The 23,013-nt window shown below is 44.5% G+C and overlaps 1 protein-coding gene across 1 annotated transcript in view; it reads right to left on the bottom strand.

Moving 5' to 3' along the window:
- Nucleotides 1-23,013, bottom strand: part of col18a1a (collagen type XVIII alpha 1 chain a) — a 77,444-nt gene that overhangs the window by 53,700 nt on the left and 731 nt on the right. The window lies entirely within an intron of this gene.

Here is a 23,013-nt window from a genome sequence, read left to right as displayed (position 1 = left end):
TCACCGAGCGGAAACAGAGACCGGCGTCCTAATTTCAGCTTTGACAACACTGTTGTCTTTGCACATCCCTATCACTTAGTGCCTGAGTCAGAACTGACAATGTGATTTGCCCCCACAGGGGAATTCTGCCTTGTGTGGTATTTGCTTTTGAAATCATCTGTTTCCTTTACATGTACTCATCCAAAGGGCTATGGGAACTTTTGTCTTAAAACAACACGAGGAGCAAAGGCCTGAACAAGAGCACCAGAAAAAGTCTTGGGGTTATGGAACAAAGACAATGCAACGATCCATCAAACAGCTGACAAAGTGGGAGATGGGGACTGCCAGGGGGGGAATGACTGGCCTCTCTGTGTCCGACCTTCACATATTCTTAAGAGTCACTTCACAGGATCTCCTATGGTCCTTTTATTATGTCTATATCTCTGTCAGTGTCTGTCAACAATTTTACAGTCCGCTGTCACCAACCTTTACAGATCCCTTTCTCCACAAATCTGTCTATCCCTCTCTCTGTCCCTCTACATACCTCTGGTCTCGGAATGGCAATTCACAATCTAACTGAAAGTAAAAGCTTTAAAGACAATTAATAAACTCAACAACAAGAGAGCAACATTTAGGTGCAACACGGTCACTAAGGTCGTTAAGGTCCTGACCTTACAGACTTGACACACTTTTATGTGGCATTAACATGAACTCTCCCCCCCTCCCTTTCCCATTTTGCTTCGCTCTCCTGCGTGTTCGAGTTTAACCCTGAGCCTGTCTGCCCCAACCTCCGTCCTGCCACCCCGAGCCTGTCTGCCCCAACCTCCGTCCTGCCACCCTGAGCCTGTCTGCCCCAACCTCCGTCCTGCCACCCTGAGCCTGTCAACAATCTCGGGCCGCTTTCTGCCATGCACCGCTTTAAGCTTTTAATCTTTGTGAAAGAGCCATGTGTGTTGTGACCGCTTCATGGGGAGCCAAGGGGGCTGCTTGGCACCTACGCGGGTCCCACATGACTCTGCCCTCATAGCTGCGCACTCAGATACATTGTGCAGCCTATATTTACACGTCTCCTCACTTTGTTAAGGCTTAAGCACTGTGTAGTTATGACGGCAAAACACCTCTCTCATCTTTGATGTGAAGCGTTTCTTTGTGTCAACCTTAATCGGTCTTCCTAAAAACATCTCTAATTACTGTGCTTCTCTTCCCTTGACCTTGCGACGTTGTTTTGTGTCTGCCCTCATCATATTTTAGCTTTTGTGCTTGTGTAAAAGCCTGGACTCCATCATACATACATACTCTTTTTTCCTCCCACATCACAGCCAACAGCCTTTAATGTGAAGTGCTGTCAAGTCCTGGCTTTAGTAGAGGTCTTTCGGCACCTGAGGAGGCTACATCCGATGTGTTACGACATGATTTGGCAAGATTGGTAACATCACTTTTGCACCATTAAGCCTGTGTCATTACCTGTCCAATTTTCCATGACTCATTTGCTGGAGTGTCTGACTTAACTGAGCCCATAAGTGCTCCTCTCTCTCTCTCTCTCTCTCTCTCTCTCTCTCTCTCTCTCTCTCTCTCTCGCCAGAACTCCACGGAGAGCAAATCTGACAATCTACCACACATACCATCGGCATATCTTTGTCAAAAGGCACTAGTTATAGCCAGGGCATATCTTTCACATCTATCCCAATGCAAACCCACTGGAGAAGAAACAACACAAAAGCAAATGCAAGAGGTTGAGGGTTGAAATAATGAAAGGCAAGCTCTGGACTTCAAAGAGGATTTAGAAATGTCACACATCCCCAGCTCCTTTATGACTGAGCACAATTAGAAACAACAAGGACTGACCTTTGCCAAAACTAATTAACTCTGACATAAAACATGGCTGGGGAGTTGAGCTACAGGCAACAAGGTGAATCACCTCTCTGTCTGGGGATTTCACCAAAACCTGTGGCAACACGAGGGGAACTCCAGCATCAGGGCTGTTTATACGTGAGAGACTCAGAGACTCATTATTCCACATTCAACAGCAAGCACAAATATTTATACTTTATCCCAGGAGAGTTTTACTCATAGGTTATCTTTGACTCTATCAAAGAGCATCAAAACAAATAAAGGATGCACACTATAGAGAGGTGCCCACGTTCAGAGACCTGCAACCTTAACCTTCATCTAATTCCCCAGTCACAGACATGTTCAATCGGCCTATGCAGCAGCTGTGTCCACCACAGCCCTTTCACTCTTTCTCTCTAATTCTGTCTCTCTCTCCCTCTGCCTCACATGCTTGTGACTAAGAGTGTGTGTTTTCAGCATACAAGGCCCTGGGTCATTACAGCTGCCACACAGGCAATTTCTGCCTCTTAATCCTGAAACGAGACTCCAAAGTCACCCCCTTTTAACATCAAGCACCCACTGGCACCGAAGCACCCTGGTGCATTGTTCTGCACCCCTGCCAATGAAAGAGAGTCATTTCCAGTAGCTTTACCACACGTCCAAAGCCCCTAAAACAGCTTGGACCGCTCCATCAGACAACCCCTGACTCTGTGATTAGTGTCCATGCTTTTGGAATCCGCTGGACCGCTAGGCCTTTTTTTCCACCCGCTCCTTTTATATTAATTGAGGGGTGGGATGAAGCCGTGCTAATGAGACTGCATGTTGGTCGGCGGCCAAGGGGCGAAAATCTCCTCTGACCCGTTATTGCATTTACGTAGCGCCGGAGCCACAGTGTCCGAGGACATAAACTCAGAGTGTGGATATTTTCACTAGCTCATGGCGCTAATGAAACAAGGCCGACAGGGCTAGGGCAACACAACACAACTTGCAGGCTTGGACTCTTTCAAGCCATTACAATGGGTGGTGGTGACAGGGTTTAGGGGAGTGAGGGAGGGAAGAGGGGGGGGGGGGGGGGGATTAGTCAAGATGGCTGACCCGTCCCGATGTCACCTGACCCCCAAGGTCCAGCTGTCTGCCACCCCTGAAAGCACTGAGTCACTTTCCCTGGGGAAAGAGCCTGACTCAGACATGCATGCAACAGGGACCTACAAACATCCGCAGCTTCAGAAGGGGCCTATTTAAAAAGTTTGCTTTTTTTTTGAAGAAAATGTGTTGTTTGTCTTTTTCGTTTCCCTGGGAGTGAAAGGGTAGGCTTGTTTGCTGTCCCAGGAAAGAGATGGAGAGAAGAGAGAAGAGAAAAGAAGAGAAGAGAAGAGAGGAAACGCTGTGGTTTTGATGATGGGTCACTCATTCCCCATCAGCACAAGCGTGAGCAACACAATGTGCTTGTTTATCAGCCAGAGCTTGTGAGAGTGGAGCTAACGACCACACTCAGTCTTAGAGGGCTTGATTCAAAACACCCTCGTCCTGATGACTCACCCGGAAGAGGCCGACAGCATCCCACAGAGATCCAGATCTGGACGAGAGCACGGAATGGGAAAAACATTGATGTGACCAATTTCAAATTCCTGAAGAAAAACCCAGAATTCCCAGACAGGCACAGACAGCTGCCTGCAGGTCTCAGAGCGACTACATTTTCTTAAAAACCTTCATTGTGGTACAACCATCACTGAATAAAATCAATTCATTCATTTCAAGGCTCTCTTATACAAAACTTAGATGGCAGTACACCAGTGATGCTTTGGGGAAATGCAGAACAATGAACAGAGAAAGAAGAAGAGAACCAAGGTCCAGGGCAGGAGATGATTTGAGGAGACCTTTCTACCCCCTGTCCTCCTTTGACAGCCTCTCTCTCTCTTCTCTCTCTCTTTCTTTCTTTCTCTGTCTTTCTTTCTCTTTCTCTGCTCTTATCCAAACCCCAAAAAGCCCCCCTGAAGGGAATACATTCCAACTTAATTATCCTGCTGGAACAAAAGACCCCTCTCCCAGAAAAAAAAGAGAGAAAAAGAATTCCAATCATGTTGATTCAGGCTTGGCATTACCCCGCTGGCATATACTATATGAATGTCCACCCATAAATGGCCTGAATGGAACCGTCTGGAGACGTCGGCCTGGGTAGTTACTTTGAATATTAAAAACATATATAGATGATGTGGTTGTGTATGAAATGGATGATAAATGACTGTTTACAATACAATCCAGTATGATTTCACCAAAGGGACTGAAATGTAAGACAATGCCTTTATTGATGGTTGGGCTCATTTTGTGTAAAGCATGGACACTGATGATGGATCAGGGTGTTTTCACTTAGTTTGACATGGCAAACACATCTGACATTTCTCAAGCTCTTATTTTAAAAATGCCTTCAAGTTGACCACAAGAAAGAGTGAGAAGTGAACTGGACTGTCTTTTAAGTTTTTCCACAAGACATAGACAACAACATGTGTAGTGCATGGACAACCCAAGCTGACGAAAGGTGGAATGCTTGATTAGGGATTAAGAATAGTCCAAAACATTGTGTGTTCAGGCAATGCGGATGTGCAGGTCTGTGTCTCCAATGTACACTAGATTTGATGAACCTCAGTGTCAGTGTAAAAACTTACACTCAAACATGGTGTTCATACCACAAATAGCTACACTTTAGGTCTATAGATGTGTCCCTAACCATTTAAAACACATTGCTACTAATCTAATAAGCAATTATCATTTTATCAGCAGGTTCGTCTGTCATCAAGTCCGTCCTATGCCTTATAAACAGTTGTGATTGGTTCCTCGGTTTTGGGTGATGAGGAAATCGACTTTAATGCAAATGCTGCTAGACGGATCTGCTGAGCTAATTCAAATGTGCACACAGATTCATCTGACCCAGGCTAGCTCTATCATAGGTCTAATGGACTGAATCAATGTAAGATAAGCAAATGAATGCTCATCATGTCTCATCATGTAACTATCAACGCTGGAACTCTGAATTAATGAACCCATGGTTGCATGCACCCAGGGTTTCTCTGTCTCTCTCTTTTTTCCCTCTCTCTCTCCCTGTCTCTTTTGCGCTCCCTTTATCCTCCTGGCCCTGTCTGGCACTGAGGTGAGCCGAAGGCTCTTTTGTGCAGACGACACATTCCTGACAGGGACTGTGCCTCTCTTAGGAGATCCCCCATGCACCGCCCTGGCAGGGTGGCGTGACGCGAGCACTGTCCTGGGAGGCTGACCTCAGCCTGGGCTCCAGCCTCCGTGCGAACGGCCGTTTAAGCCCAGTGGAGGGGTCCAGCAGATGAATAAGCTGCAGAGATAAAGGGCCTTGTTCTACATGAGGCGAGAAAGTGGGGGCCCCCAAAAGAGCAGGCCCCTACTACAGGTCTGGGGGTGGGGGGATACGGGGGGTGGGGTGGGGTGGGGGGAGGGGCATTTTTGGCAAAGGTAGAAGGGGGGTGGGGAGATTACAGTAGGGGGGCAAGCAGGGGTGACCCCCCCCCCCTTTCTCTCCCTCCAACAATGACTCATTCATGGTGGAATAAATAAAACAAAACAACAGAGAGAAGGCAGCACAAGAGACAATTTGTAACAGGGACTTCCAAAGCCGTAGTGTAAATGGGGCACAAAGAGACCAGAAAATGCATTTGTGCAATTGAGGCAGTCAGCAAATTGTTTGATGTTGTGACCGTCAGACTTTATGTTTGGCATATAATGAGGATTTAAGGTTAAACACTAAATTTACAAGATTGTTGAGTGAAAGATTTGAGCAAAACGTTTGCCTCTGGCACAGCTTGAAGTGCCTATTTTGAGGATAATTTCATGGGTTTCGACGAAAACAACAAGTCTAAATAAACAGTAGTTTCCCATGTGTGTTGTCTCAAAGGAACTCGGATGATGTGAATATGCTGTGAAAGATGATTCTGACTAAACAAGAGATTATATTGCATGTTATTTCTCAGGCAATCTTCCTCATCTGTCAGGGTTTGTATAAAGCAAAGGTCAATTACAAGTCACCACTGGAAAAACATGTTTTGGTATTTGGTTGCTTACATATTTGCAAGAATTTTTTGGTTCTAAAAGATGGGTCTTTGATGGCTCGACGGTTTTGTAGACACTTCTGGTTTGGCCTGATTTCAAAAGTAAAGACAGTGGTCTTCATCATTTAGATACTTTTACTTTTACTTTTAAGTAACTCTAGTATCAACTATTGGCAAAAATAACAGCAACAAACTCACAGAAATGCTAACCTTTTGAAAAAGTAATGCAAGATAGAACTTTTTCAAGTCTGCATAGATTTTAATTCCGTGTCCCCAAAAATACACCAAGATGTGATCACAACAGTTTGAGATAGAAACTATCGACCATGATTGACCACAACAGTTTTGAACAGACTTTGTCTCATAGCCCAGTTAAATGCACTGACTTTATTATGAAAATGTGTGACTCATCCTCAAACACCTACTGTAGGTTGGGAGTAAAAAGTAAGAGAGAAACAGCGGAGGCAATACTGTAGCGTGCGTAAACATTCGCTAACAACTGAGCTTGATCTGTGACCCTGTGCCATCTCTCCATTAGGACCATTAGAGAAATGTGGTTAATATCAATTTGACCAGCAAGAGATTTAAGCCTTATTTTGAATCCCATTGTCTGTTGTCTGACTGAAATTAAGGACATAATACAGAGATTGCTTCTTAGATTTTCTTTTCTTACAAGTTTGCAAATAATAATAACAACTGTGGAGTATATTGAAAGTTCAAAAATATGCCATTTATGTCATGGAGAGGCAATGACACTCTCAGTCTGGTTGAGTCTGGTTAGCGTTATGGCTTGAAGGTCTTCTTAATAAGCTACCTCTGCAGATGAACATGATGCTATTTAGCACAAGATCAGATGGATTAAATAACACTCTGTAACCCAACAGTGCCGTTTGAGTGGGCAGACTCGTAGACGGAATGCATTGCAGGAATGTGGGAGGGGTTAGGTAGGCTACACCTGATGGGTCATGGCAGTTCTCTGCTTGAAGGGTCTCTTGTTCCACACACACAGACACACACACACACGCATGCACGTACGCACACACACATACACACACACACGCACACACGCACACGCACACGCACACACAAAACAGTGACAGATCAACTCCCAAATCTTTCCCCAGCCCAAAGTCCGTTCCCCACCTCTACCCTCTTTCTCCAAAAAAATAAAACTCCCTCTGTTAATCTCCACCAAAGGGCCAGCCTCCACTGAGTTTATTAAGGAATAATTTGTTGCCAGTGTACTTTTCACCTCATTGTGAATTACCAGCGATCTATAAAACGCCTGGCAGGCGGCCAAACCGCCCATGACTTCTTGGGAGACTCTGCAACCTTTGTGATCCCTAATATGAGAGAGATAGAGAGAGAGAGAGAGAGAGAGAGAGAGAGAGAGAGAGGGAGAGGGGATGTAGCCTTTCCCCAGGACTAAGAAAGCTCTACTATTGTCAATGCTGTCGGTATACTGTCAAAGAGCACATCAAATCAGATTAGCCAAGACGCTCCGCAGAAGTCTAGCTTAGTAAGTCTCAGCAGACCTTTAAAAGGTTGCAACCAGTTTTATAATAAGGGTCCAGGCCAGCTGTAGCACAAGTCCTTTCAAAAATAGAATTGTATATGACTAGGAAAATAAGCATATCTACGAACCGACATAATACTAAGTGTTAATGGCGGTTTAATAGCTAGACATGTAGAAATAGTGAACTCAACAGAGGTCATGGCTAATGGCTTACATAAATGTCTTGCATAACACATTAGCGAAGCATTACCAAACAATCACGTGGTATTTCCACAAAGCCTCATTGCAGATTAAATGTGTATATGTTAAGACATCTTTGAAAACATATTTTGAGACATTGATTCTGTGCTTTCAAGATATTTGCCATCGAAGGCAACACCAAAACCTTTGAAAGCTGTTATATGGTACATGTTTGGGCAGCATGTGTTTCTCATCAAAGCTTAAATTGGACAGAACCACAGGTTTCTATCATCACCCAACTGACACACCATCAACTAGGTCAGAATAAGAGGTTTTCTATTCTGGTTATATCCAAAGACTGAATGACAAGGAGATAGATTAGATGAGCTTACAAGTCTGAGAACTCACATAAACAACCAAAAATGTCCTCTTGGGACACAGGTTCCCTGATAGATGAGTTATTGAGATGGCCTTCTCCAGAGACCAAGCCAAAGCTTTGCTAATTGAAAAATAAACCCTCAGAGATATCAGATACTGTATATAGTATGGGCTTTTCTGTGCAAAAATGCTGTATTAACAAAACCTTAAAATTGCCAATGATGACATTACTAAAAGCCTTGGTAAATGGAATCCAATCAGTTAAACAACTCTATAGAGTTCAGATATGAGACTCAGATATCAGTAACACCACTTAAGTTTTGAGAGTAGGCCTACTAATTATTACAAACATCAGCAAATGTGAGGAAGGATTTTTGGAGCATGAATTACAAACAAAAGAAAATGTTTACTTTATTTTACTTGAAGGTGGAGTTCATTATGGGCCTCCAGAGTTGACCAGAGACCAGACTGAGGCTCTGGACGATCAAGCTCTGTGAACAACGGCCTTGCAGGGGTCTGGAAGGAAGCAATCCATAAAGTTCACACTTTCACTTGACCCGATTCTATTCAAACAGAATGCCGCCTGGACCAGCGCAGCAGGAAGCAGTGAGAAAGACTGATTCCATCTTGATGCAATTCAAACACAGAGAGAGACTTTCAGAAAAAGCCATCAAAGACATTTAAAAATGTTACACTGGTGAAAAATAACTTCAAGAAAAAAAAATTCAACTGTGCTGCAGACTTGGGTGCTGCAGTTAGGAGGGCGTGCTATTGCGTGCAGCTAACATCCCTCCTGCAAGCTTAATGTAGTCTACAATTTCCAGTGTGTGATCTAAGTACAGGCATTACTTTGCAGTAATTAACCAGCTGTGTGTTTAAAGCCACAGTCTTGTGAACATTTACCTTCAGACACAACTCTGCTGTAGATTTTACTGATTTGATATATCATTTGTGGATATCAGAGAGGTCACCGCAGCAGTAGCATATTACAGCAACCCTGTAGCTTGTAGTCATCTGTTTCTGACGTTAAAGACTATTTCTCTAGTGACACTGGAGTCTCTCCAGACTCCTGCTCAATGATATGCTGTATCTACTTAAAGCAAAAAAAGTCCTCTCTGTGCCCCAGTTCATTTCAATACCTGCCGAAAGCGAGCCTAACGAATCTGCGCTTTGGCGCGAGTGGAGCTCAGCTGACTCCCTAAGTAGACAGTGCTGGGAACAGACCCAGCCATTGTCACCCTGGGAGGGGTGCGCTTATTACACCTCTAATCCCCGCCACCTGACAAGGTGAGACGGCCACGCCACAAAGTCACAGGATCCCATTAGAGGAGGGGAGAAAAGAGGGTCTACGGGGCTTTTGTTCCTGTGAGGTGAGAGGATGTTCGTCTCTGGAGTGACGGCTACACACCAGCCTGGCATTAATAGTCCAGGATGCACTCACAATACACATATGTTATTTCTTAGCCTGGTTAAAGAAGTACCCAGAAGTTATGAAAAGACTGTTTGGAAAACTCTTGACTCAAAAAGCCCACATCAATTAGAGACCTTTCCCTATGAAGTGAGAGCTGTTTGCCTTTGGACACAAAATACTGTATGTTGATAGGCCTCCAGCACCGCACAGGCAGGGAATGTTTATTTTGGCAAAGATGTATGGATGAGAGACAGGAGTGTGGAGGGACTATAGAGGAGGGAAGGGTCTACATTGTTACAGCTGGGAAGAGGCCTGCCTGAGACTAAAGTCTGTTTACTGAAAGTGTCATAACGACGCAAAGGCAACAAACATACAGACGAAGGTGTCAATAATGAAATCCAGATCCGCAGAGAGCAGCAGTGCAGTACAGCACATGGGTTATTTACAATGATGGTTCAATTAGTCTGTCTGAGAGGCACTTCACATTCCTGCAATCATTCATATCTAATGAAATAGGGGCCCACTGCTTCACTTACACAAGTTTACTGACAAAGCAACCAGGCATTCCACATTCTCAGCATTCCCTTGTCAATCAGTAAAACCGATTGATTTGATTGCATATCACCACAACTAGTGTCAGTGATCTCATGGTTTTGCAGCAACTGCAAATTGTGGCTCAGGGCAATATTTCTCTGTGTGATAAACGGCAAAGCCTCTAAATACACAGTGTAAGCTTCCAGCCTGGCCACCTGGTAGCCTGGAATGTGTCTATGCTCCAACATCAACACTTTTCTTTTTTAAAAGTACATATTTGGCCTTTATTCAGATAGGACAGTGAAGAGTGACAGGAAGCGAGTGGGAGAGAGAGACGGGGTGGTATCGGGAGATGACCACAGGTCGTATTCGAACCCGCTACCCCGTGCGCACTTACGCCCAAATATGGTAAGGCCGCCGCAGCTGCTTGCTCCACAGTTCCCTCATCAACACTATCTTTAATGTTGCATACTTTAACAGATATATGCCCTGACAGGCATGTTTCTGTTGTGTCTTGAGATGTTGAGTTTTGTCTGAGACAGTAGACCAGAAAACATTCAGACATGGAAAAACTCTCACTGGTGAGTCATCAACAATCAGAGTAGGTTAGGGTTTGCATTATCCCTGTCTCATTCCATCTCTTGGCATCCAGTGAAAAAAAATTGTAATTAAAAACGTAATTAAACATTTATTAAAAGTGGTCTCTGGAGTCTCTGGAATCTGGAGGCCTTCATAATTTGAGACCATCAGTCCTAAATACAGCTTGTGAGCCGCATCGTTTAATGCGAAAAGAGAACTGTTGCTGGGGGATGCTTCATATGGTATCCCATTGCAAGCAGTAAAAAACACATGAAATTCTACATACTAATGACAAAAAAAAGTCATGGAAACTTGACAGTTCTTTGTTGTTTAGGCGAGGTAAACTAGAAAGATTAGAAGATTACAAACACCACTGCCTTTGGTTGTGGGGTTGAGGGTTTTTTAGGTTTTCACACACCACCAGACGTTTAGGCCTTGGCTGTCTGTCATTTCCAGCTCTTGTAATTACGCCCAGATTAGAACCCTTTCCACTTGGGGCTTAGTTTGTGTCCCTCTACTTAGAAAAAAAAAAAAAAACATTCAGACGCTTGACCATTTACAATCTTCCAAAAAAAAAACTCTGAAACAGGACCCCCTTGATGACACTTCCTTGCAATCCTAAATCTGCTCTACTGTACTGCAGGTATGGCCCAGCACCTCTTTTCAAAGCTGAAGTTTAGACATGCGGAGGCACCAAGGAGGTGTAAAATGTCATATCGCAAACCTCCCACCCACATCTTCACACAACAGTGTCCTTTTACTACTGCTGAGGGGCACCTCTGCAAATACTGATGTTTCCACAGTCTTTGCAGATGTGGCAAAAAAGCATGCCTATGCAGGTTACTGCTCCTCTCGAAAACGTTATGTAAATTCCAGGTCCATTGTCAGTAATAGTGTCAATTCACTGCTTAAGTGTGAAGTTTGTGGCACACCTCAATGTGAAGGGGAGCACAGATTCAAGTGAGCAGGGGCCATTAAACACAAATTCAAGAAGTCCATAAGCGCGTGGTTTTCAAAGCTGGCATCAAATTCCAGGGCACTGAGAATGCAACAGTCCATTCTTCAGTGTTAATCCCTGTTGCCTGGTTACTGACTGTCAAAGAAATCTTATACTTCAGGATTAGCTGGCAGACTGTGACCTTTTCTCCGATTTTTTTCTCTCTTTCTGTGGAAGAAACACTGATGAGTGAATCCCACTTGTGATGACGTGCTTACAGAGGATGGCTGAGGAGTGCTGGGTGCATCTTCAGACAGACACTCTCAAGCAAGTCGAGCGCCTAACCTGCCTTTGATTGACACCCTAATCCACCTTAATGAGGAAGTAAATGACCTGGGGGGGGGGGGTGTATGTGTGTGTAAAGAGGTGACGTTCAGCCTGTCGCTACATCACAGGTCTGAGATCCACCAAGACCTCAGTGCCAGATAATAGGGCTCTTTCATCCCAAAAACAATGCAAGTCCTTCAATTAGGAAACTGAATGGAGAGTGCCGACCTCTTTGTTTCAGGCCAGGATTTTAGCAGAGAAGCCTCAAGACTTCCTACTTTCTTCATGTAAACAACTCAAGTAGTGGCATGTTAATCCTCAGAAGTCCTACAAAGAAAACTCTGTGACAATAGAGTCAGAGAGTGTTAAAGCGGAGTAGTAATCAAGGATCTTTGATAGAGTCAGAGAGTGTTAAAGTGGAGTAGTAATCAAGGATCTTTGATAGAGTCTTAGAGAGAGTGCTGTGAGGAAAACATAAACTGTACAAAACGTTAGAAGTTAACCCAGCAAGAGCATTAATAATCAATTTAGGACCACAAAATCCAAAATGTTACCACACCCTGACAGAGTAAAGTTATCCAAACTTATGCTTCATTCCCAAATGAGACTGCAAAAGCTCTGTTTTCTGTTACCAACATGTACATAGGTTGTTGCAATCGAGTTACAGAATGTCCACTAAGTGCTGCAGAGCAATAAACAGCCATTCCCTGACAAAGGGCAATAGCAGCCAAAGACAAAGACAAGGACCAGAGACCAGGCAGGAGCTTTTCTGGAGCTCAGATTTAGAGAGCTTGCTGAGTTGTAACCTGGCTGAGTCTTTGTGGGGTTTCCATCCAGAGCCCCCTCCACACAGAGGGAACAGGTGAGCCTTGGAGTTCCTCCCAGGTGGCAAAACATTCCAGCTCGACCTGGAGTGCAATGCCAAGACGGTGTAACACTATCGTGGGCTTTAAAGATGAAAGTGCACAGCTGGCACTCAAGCCTGGCAAAGGAGTCGTGATTCGGAGCCACTAGCCCAGTAAAAGCAAAGATGAAAATGCCTCTGGCCAACTTCACCAAACATTCATAATTAAAAGCCAATGTTTTGACTGCCAATGATAGAAGCAACACAACTATGCTTTGCATACATTCCAGAGAGCATGTATTTGTTTTGAGTAGCTAAGACAAGGTGTCAACGTTTTGTAAGCTACAGGAGGATGTGGTGTTAAAGTGGCAATAAAAACGCACTCCCACCCTCCACCCATTTGCACCAACAAAAGAAGGGAAAGAGGAATTCCAGTCAGCCATCTTATAATGAGGCATGCCACTGTGGTCATGTCCAGATTGAAAGACCTCCCGCTCCTGATGCATGGATAACGCTGGCATCGCCCGGCCAGCGAACAGACTTGCAAATCTTTCACTGCCCTCTAAAATGTTTTTAACGACCCCCGACAGTTGGCTAGAGTCCCTTCCTTCTCTTTGGCCTGTCTCGGTCCCTGGCATCGTTCCATGTGGCTCGCATCGGCGAGATGAATAGATGGCTTTCCTCATTGTCCCCTTCCCAACTCACGAACAAGACATTAGCCGCCTCCGAGCAGGCATTCACTCAGGCTCTTTAGCGTTAAGTGGCGTGACCAGCCCCCACAATAAAGGCCCACTGTCTTAAAGCCGAGTCTCCTTTAGGGCCCATTATAACGCCCGTCCTGACAACTGACACACCGTTTTTTTTGCAAGAGAAACGCATCCGCCTCACCTTTATGTGGAAAACATTTATAAGGACTTTTTAATCCGACTAAACGCTCTCTGTCTTTGCAAGCGAGTGCAGTGCCCCACTCTTGCTCTCTGCAGGCTCCACCCGCCCCCACCCAGACCTTTCACTGTATCCCTCTGAGGAGCGCAAGAGAAGGCGGTGGTGGAGGGGAAGTGGACATGGCGAGCTGTTAGCCTCGGCCCAACCCTGAGCAGCTTGTGCAGCAGTGTGCTCCCTTTGCTCCCAGAGCCTCTAAACGCTCCAGCTGCACCTTTCAGGCTGGTGCTGAAAGCTTTTCCAAACCAAGCACTTCCCGGTGCTAGCCAGGGATACACTCGAGTAAAGGTACTGCAAAAGCAAACATAGGTCACACCTGGCTGCAAAGAACTGGAGGAGCCGGTGGGCCTCAGAGGTGGCTCAAAGCCGCCGCCACCTCATTATTCCACTGACAGAGAAAAATCCATGAATGATACCCTCTCCCATATCAACCACTGCCCCCCACAATTCTCTGAGTCCTCAAGAGGCCTAGCATATGCTAAAGGACTCGGAAAATCCCCTTTTTGTCCTCGAGCCCTCTGCACTTGATGTTAATCTCCCCGGACCTAAGGGGAAAATGTCCCTTCACACACCCGCAGTGTGAGATTTGTGAGGAGAGTGAAACAAGAGAGGTGTCTGAGAGGACTCTGCTCTCTCAGGCAGTCAACCAGCAAGAACTCACTGATCTCGACGAGAAGGAGGGGGCGAGTACTAATAACAAGGCCCATTATAAAGAAAATAGATCCGCAAATGAGCTCAGGCCCAAGGCTAAAGACATGATGGTGTTGAGACCTGTAGATGCCATCTTTAACCTACACTGCACATTCCAGTCTCATGCATTAAAAGAAATATCTTGCACACGTCTAAGAGAGAATGGCTTTGCAAATTGGACGTATCAGATAATGCAGTGTGGATCAGCTTACTGGCCTTTGCCCTCTCGCCTCTACGTGTTTTACAGTGGTGGTCATTCAAAATCCATTTTCATTCACGAAGATAAAGAAAATGGTGTCTTTTTTCCAGGGGGGGCCGTGTCTGGTTTCATTCCAGCCTGTGCTCGGAACTTGTTACCTGGGACGTGTAAACAGTCCTGGGGCTGGAGGAGAGGGGGAGAGGTGGCAGGTAAAGGGATCATATTTCCTCCGCGGAGGCCAAACACCCCTTTGCGCCTGACAAATCTGCACCTGGTGGCCATGGAAACCACCATTCAGCTACATTTTCGGCGGAGCTGAAGAGTTTGCCCTTCACGATGACAGTTCACTGAGATCATAAACACCCGGGTTCAAAAACGCGACAATTTATTACCCTGAGGTCCGGGGCAAACATTTACTCAGCATTGCTTACCAAATTCCATGACCCCTGAAACATTTTTGAACCTGACCTCAGAGAGATCTCTTTTCAGTGGTTTTGCTTCCGCTCTTTATGGGCTGTCAATGAATAAAATGAGCCTGTGAGAAATGAGAATATTTGTCTATAATCACTCCAGCTCTGAGCATTTTCCTTTTACTGGGCTGGCTTCCAGCTATAAAATGCACTACAATTAGGTGCTCTATACACCTATAGTATTGCAGTCAGTGTGTCAGGTATCAACATGGCTGTGTTTATGAACAGGAAATAAAACAAAGGTAGCAATGGTATGCTACTGTAAAAATGTGTGGCTAGATAAAGCCTTTGATGAGCTCCGTGTAACTGAAAAGGCTGACATCTCACATGCAAGCACATGCAATCAAAATCAAGAATATCATTAGGTGCTTGAAAAGAGGAATTATCTAAGAGCATATGCTGAGACAGTAGTTTACTAATTAAATCATTTTGACATGATATCTCTCGCTAATTGGTGCTTTGGGACTAAAAATGACTGGTTACTGTTTCAGTCTCCACCCAAACTCAAATTCTTTGTCATATATTACACATGACAGCCACTTTATGAGTGCATACTGTTTTTACCCAAATTATTAATTGCATAGCTGTAAACCACACCGGTGTTTTCTGTACAATAATTCAGGGACACGCCTGACTTGGCATAACATTTGACAAAAACACACCTCAAAACAGAACGGAAACAGAACTCTGTGAGCCTACAAGGTTTCTACAAACAGTACACAATGAGTTCACTTTGTAACTGGCAAGGACTCTCAAGAGACTAACAGCAACCTTGTTTGTATACATCTCATCAAAGCCACTTTTTTGGTCCATCTAAACATGAGGGAGCTCTTGACGTTCTGTCAGTTGAGAGAGCCATCCTTTCTGGGGTGGAAAAAGGACCTCCCAAGCTGCCTCAGAAAACACCTCAGAAGGCAGCATGGCAACCTGACAAGACAGGGTCTGTCAGATCCCAGACGGAAATGTTAATGGAGAGTGTCCTCATCAGTATGCTGATGTCTGCATGCAAACCACCTCACCATGAAATAACTGAAAGGCTCTGCTATAAAGCGAACTGCATGTCACGGCAGTACCCGTGAAAGTGCATGTAGCTCTAGAAAAGAAATGTATCATGGACAGCAGCCAGACCGGTGCTGTATAACAAAGCCTTCTGCTTTTTTAACTTAAACTCTAACAAGCGCCCTCCACCTCCACCACACCACCACCACCCTCACACCAACCATCCATCTGAACCCATGTTTGTGACAGCTACAAAAACAACAGTGCTAGCAGCGGCACTGACGCATGCACAATACGCCAACTTTAAGAAGACCTCACAAATCTGTGCCACGTCACACCTCCCAGCAGACCAACACACCTCGTCACACCTCCACCAAACGTGAAAAAGTATCTCCGGCCGTTTTCCAGCTTTTGAAAGCCACTCAGAGTCATTGGTGTGTCCCCGCAGGTAAGAGTGCACTCCGAAAGACGCGCTGGGTGTGGGCAAGAGTGCAACGCTAAGCCTGTCATTTGCTAAATAACGCTACGTGCAGCAGGGAAACAGTTGTAGGGATTAGAGGAGAATAAGGGGACTAAGTAAGGGTTTCAGACTAGGCAGGAAGGGAATTCTGGGTGGGAGAGAGAGATAGAGAGAGACAGAGAGAGGGGGCGGAGAGAGAGAGGACACTCAGCCAGCCATGAGCAGTGGAGTGGGGTAGAGTGCACACAGCGTGCTGACCACCACAAATCCCCCTTTCATAAGGCCAGTTAGGTAATTATGGCTTTGCTCTCGGTCTTTTGGCATCAACCCACTAATGCTTTATCAAAGCCTTTGTGGGTGTCCCTACAAAAGTGTGTGTGTGTGTGTGTGTGTGTGTGTGTGTGTGTGTGTGTGTGTGGGTGTGTGTGTGTGGGTGTGTGTGTGGGTGTGTGTGTGTGTGTGTGTGTGTGTGTGTGTGTGTGTGTGTGTGTGTGTGTGTGTTTAGATTTATGTGTGACTAGGAGAGCGGATGAATAAATGGATGAATGGATGAATGACAACAGACAGGCAAACATACAAATAGTGTCTGTCATCACAACTCATTGGTCCTTTCGTTGTACCAGTGACGTTTAAAAAGAATGCCCATAAAATAAGTACATTTAACAATTGATGAAGTACCAAACAAAAGGCTGACACACACTTGACACAGTCAGTGAACTCACCGATGCCCTCCAGCCCCATGCATTTCACATACTGTTTGAAGATGAAGAACTTCAAGACACTGAGAAGATAATGAAATCAAAGCACAGGAAGTTCACAGTAAAATTACCTGAGCTGCTTTTCAGACCCTCAGAAGCCCTTAGTGAATATGTATGATGCTGTATGTGTGGCGTGGTCTGGGGTAGTTATGTCTGTGGTCTCTCTGAGGGTGGTATACCATGAACATTTTTAGGGTTGTAAATGAACAGGTTGTAAAGAATATCAGGTGACCAGACCGCCTCTCCTTGCCAGAATCTTAGGTTTTAGCTGTTAATTTCAGAGGGCATAATATTACCTAAAACACTGTATGGCACATCTGAAAATCTCAAGCATGCATGGTCCCTACTGTAATCAACAACACTGAGACAACAGACATAGTGCCTTCTCTTCTCCTTAATAGCGTCTCTGCTGAAAGCAGGTGGGAAGAAATGACAATACAGCATCAAGACAAACAGATGTTCTCATCCCTGTCAGCCAGTGTTTGTCCTGGAAACAGCTCCTCGACGGTGATACACATAGCGCTCACCTCTTTGATCTGACTCGCTGTAACACACAGCGTGCGGTCGGCTCCCATTCATATATGCAGCTCCCCATCCTGTGGCGTATGTAATTTTAGAGAGCGGACTCGAGTTTCATGCCTCCACCATACACACACACACACACACACACACACACGTGTGCCCATCCCCGGCCTCTGCTCCATGTGGGCCTTCCACTCTCCTCTCGAAAAGCGGAAGCGTTCTTAAAGTGGCCGACAGTTATTGTTGGACCTGAGCCGACGGCACTTCCTCTCACCCCATCGCGACCAGAACTGCGCAGGTCTACAATTTCTGCCTGGGAGCGGCATGGCGATTGATCTCGGTCCAAGTCGTCTCCTGACTGACACACAAATGGGCGGTGGGATTTATACGATGAGTGTGCGGCTGATTATTGAGATATTTAAGGGGTCACGAAGCCACTAGGTCAGTCCGGCCATTTCTGGGTGAATTTTTTTTCTTACACACCGAATTGCTCGTGCAGGGGTCAGGATGAATTAAGGAGGCTTAAGCCTTGTGTTGTCCAAATGAAAAGGAACCTAATACATGCTATCCCAGCGCAGAGCAACACTGCGGTGACGTTACTATGCGGCAAAGGAAATCCGCAAGGCGAAGGATATTGATACTTCAAACGCATACTCCTTTGCCCTGATCTGCACTCAAGCTGCTGGTGTGGGCTGGTTCCACATGGCCATTCAGACCTTTTGGAGACAGCAGCTATGAGAACAGGACAGACTCCAGATGGAGAAGATTAGGGAACCAAAGCAGGATATGACAACCACAGCGCTCTTGTAAAAACACAGCCATGTGTAAATGGCCCTGCACCAACCTCACTCTTTCTATTTAGTCTCCACTAGAGATGGCTGAAGTTTTGGTCCAACACACATCTATGTGGGTGCAGTGGTGCATCAATAGCAATTGGGTATTTATCTTAAATATAAAACAAAGGTAACAATTTTTTACTCATGTTAAACCTGCACTAAACTCATTTTCTGAGAAATACACAGTTGTGATGGGTTGTGCTTGGGCACACAGGTGTTTGTACTCTTGTACTCCTGCAGGAATGGGCAGCCCTTGCAGTTTCCTTGAAGACAACATAAATCCTGAGTTAACGGAATATCTGAGTGCCAGAGTCAACAATGGCAACAACATGATGTCCCCTCATTGACCATAAGCCTAAAAAAAGCCATCTCAGAGACAGGATCCAAACAAACACTCTTTCCAAAGAACACATGTGGATGTACAGTCACACACACACACACGCACGCACACACACACACACAACACACACTCAGCTTTCACGCACACTACACACACGCTTTCACTCAGTGGGCGCTATAATTCAAGCTGCATGGGCACATGTGACATTCTGAGTTTGCAACAAGCGTGACAGTTTGAAAAGAGGCTGGGCAGCAGGCTGCAGCAAAACACCCCCCATGTCCCCTCTATCAGCATTTCTCAGCTACTAGAATGGGCCCCCCCCCTCCCCATGTCTGCCAGAGCTCTGGGTAAGAAAGAAAAAACTTGAGCCATCAGTGAATCTGTTTATTGACTGGAAAATCTGTGGATTACCATCATCACTAGGAGTGGTGAGGCAGAACAGGGCCTATGCATGATCTGCTCTGTTCTCGCATATTCACCACCACCATCACTGACCTAAGAGATCACGGAACAGGGTTAAAGGTTATGCCCTGCCGGGAACGGTATTCTTCCGACTTCTAATTAAGGACAACAATAGATGATTTGATGGGTGAAAAAAAATGCAAACACCACTAAAAGGTGGGTGTGTAGAGTCTGCTTTTTAAAATGTGTCTGTGGTCTAGTCTCTGTAGCTATGCACAATCAAACATGTTCAGACCACTATCATAACTTAAGCAACTGTATTCCTCTTCAAAGCATCAGGTATCAAGTCCCATCAAGTCCTATCTCCACCCTTTAAACAGACATCTCCAGTTGATGATGCTAACAAATGCTGAACAATTCTTCCTCACTCTTTCAACACAATAAACCTGTAAACGGGGATAATTTATTATCATCCAGACAGAGCAGCAACTGATCTAAAGTTACATGACAGTACAAATGATGAACAACTCACACAACATGACACAATATGTCTAAGCTGGAAAATAATACAGATGCTGGATGTCTGTTGTAACAAATTATGAAATAACGTGTACGGCGTGAAGTAATGTTTGTGAAGCAGTGTATTGGGTCAAATTAATGTTGAGATGATGGCGACACTATCTTGACTTAACAACTGAAAAAAGTTCCACACTGTGCATGTCAGGAGTCAGAACAATCCAGCTGTCAATTGACAGAAGGTAAGAAGGATTTCCTCTCCCGACACATGGCGTATGTGGATTGCAACTGTTATCTGCAATCCTGAGTGGAATGAAAATGATTTATGGAGTGTTTCTGAGACTTCAAAGGAGAACAGCTATCCAATATCCAGAGGCCGCCCAACAGAAAATGTCAGAGTTCAGAGGTTTCTTAAGGTTCTCCAAATCATTTGCTAAACATATCCATCAGAATATAAAAATGCTATTTATTCATTCTTTATATGTTTTAAATATAAAATCACTTCATTTCTGGATAAATATCTATATATAATAATATAATATAAGTATCTCTATCTACAGTCTAGTATTTTAGGAAACACCACAGACATTCCAGCATCATGACCCTAAGCGTCCAGTCCTTAGTTTTGGAAAATGTCCCCAGAACTTGGCAAAGGGTAATCCTGAGAGAATTTGGCCAACAAAGGGCGAGGTGACCTCTATAGCTCTTGAGTGGAGGCTTGCAAACATGTGGTCTCTTTTTGTTTGGTGTGGTGGGGGTGTGGGGGGGCTTTGTTGGTTTCTGTACACAGGACTCAGTGGGGCCCTTCCTGGCCCCCGGTGTTTTGGCATCCCCCTATGACAGGTGGACGCCCTTGTTTGCAGAGATTTTTAATGCAGCATTTTATTCAGTGATTAAATGTGCCGGTAGGGTGTCCCCTTACAGCTGCGGCCTCCTCAGGGCACCAGGCTTCAGGCTTGGCTATGTGAGGAGTGGGGGGGCGGGGCTGATTGAATGACAATAGGGAATCCTCCCTTAAGGCAAGTGAAGAGAATGGCTCTTTACACCCCAGTGACTTCAACTCAGCATCAGCTCCTCGTATATGCCTAGCACTACCAAAGTACTGGAAAACTCTGGAAAAGCTCTTTTTAAAAGAAAAAAGAAATGTTAGGCTAGTAATTACTGATTCATTACATTACAACTGATGCTGAATCCTGTCCTAAAACATCTATCAAACCCAGAATGCCTAACCTGCACTTATCATGTATATCCATCTCCTACTATCTCTGACTTCTCTTCTGGATGGTACCTCAACGTATGAACCTTCACCCTCAAACCTCTGCAATCTCAACCTCTGGTTATTTTGCACTCACATCCTCTTACCGTACTTGCCATGTAGTATTTATTGCTATACTAAGGTCTCGTCAACAACATAGCTTGAAGAGTAGTCCTCACTTGAAAGCTGCACGGGATAAAAGCATAACGAATGTAGATGTAAATGTAAGAGTAATAGGCACTTTCACATTTTCAGGGATGGCACATGACAGCCTGCTGACTTTGATGACGATTCAGGAGTTTGACTATGTGAGGGCAACGGGTTAATACAAAACCACATCAACAGGTGAAAGTGCCGAAATGATTACTCACTCACACAGCTCTGAGTTGGATTACACATGCCTGCAGCCGGCTAAAAAAAACATTGGCCATTCATATCAAACCACACCCAGGACACCTGACACTTCCTCTTTCATGCCTGTAACTGGGAGTATCTCTTACAGTCTCATTGTGGATCATTAGGTCTTCACTGCATCTGTGCAAATAGACCACCGTTCCTATAGATGAACTTGTCCCCAAAGCACCAAATCTGATACCTTTAGGTTGAGCCCGGAGAAGAATAGTTCCCAGCGTTGTTCTGACAGAGTCACATCAATACCTTAGACCTATCTATAGTATATAGGCCATTGACAAGGCGGATATGATGAGCATAGTGAGCAGCATCAATCAAATATTTATGAAGGCGTTCTCAGTTTCTTTCTTTGGTTTCTATGTGACATCTGTATAACCATCAGGCTGACACATTGCTAAATTAAATGCAGGACTGTGGTGAGGTTTGTGGGTAAATAATTTACATCGGAAGAGATGTGCACTCCTCTGAAGTTCACTTCCTACGATACCGTGCAAAGAGACTCACCTCCAGACTCGCCCTAAACAGATATGGGGACAGACATTGAGCAAACATGTGGAAGAATGTGGGTTGAAAAGGAAGACTTTGGACTTGAAAGTGACCTAAATTAACAATAATCCAGCTAAAGAATAAAGAGCATGATGGAACATGGATTTTAGCTCCATGAAAGCTTAAAACCACTTTCTGAAAAGCAGTTGTTTTCTTTGGGGAATCTTTTGAACCAGAGTGGCTTATTGCTTATAGAGAAAGTTGATAGTGTTGTGAACTTTGTTGAATCACAGCAGTGCCACATTCAGGTGGTTTAATGATTTCTGAAAAGCTCATTATAGTCTGGCTGTGCAGGGTTAATATAGAGGGGCACATATTTAGATAGTTTCTGCACTTTAAGCCACACCCTGAACAGTTTGTATATCTCCTCAAACTGATAGATGTTTAGTGAACACTTAGTGGAATTATAAGGACTAGACCGTAGGCCTCTCAACAAAAATATAACTTCTCATTAAAGCATTAGTCTATTTGCTGAATACAATTTTAAAATGATAGTGTTGAGATGATAGGAGAGATCATGTAGATCATATAACCAACAGATTTTAAGGGAAAACAATTACAACACAGATGAAATTAGAGTATAATTGGCAATGATCACTACCCACGAGAAAATTATTTTCTCAGATAATATTCATTAGTGGACAGTGATGGTAGATACAGAAAAAGACAAATGATTGGCCGATCATAAACCACGTCTATTTGTATCTCATCTAGAATGACCTTGTAGCCTATGTGAATATTGGCGTGGCAGTGTAAGAGATTCTATGGGTAGCTGTAACTTGATTAGAGGACTTCTGACATGACGATTTGCTTTCTAATAACCTCAAGGCAAAAGGACATGCATGAACAACACAAGTCTACTAATGCCATTCCGCTCCAAACCCCACATCCGCTAAGTGCTGCGGTACCTCGTCTATCACCTGCTGCAGATTCAAGTTCATTAGGCTATATTAGTCTTTTCATTAAAAGGGAGTTTGCTTGCAGATCTCAACACGCGTCTGACCATGCACTATAGATGTGTCTGGACCAGTAATAAAAAGCCTGGGTCCTGGGTAAGTCTCCACTAAAAACGAAAAGCATAT

Source organism: Alosa sapidissima, chromosome 2 (assembly GCF_018492685.1).
Source record: "Alosa sapidissima isolate fAloSap1 chromosome 2, fAloSap1.pri, whole genome shotgun sequence".
In the NCBI taxonomy this organism is placed as follows: domain Eukaryota; kingdom Metazoa; phylum Chordata; class Actinopteri; order Clupeiformes; family Clupeidae; genus Alosa; species Alosa sapidissima.
This window is presented reverse-complemented; position numbering and strand designations above follow the sequence as displayed.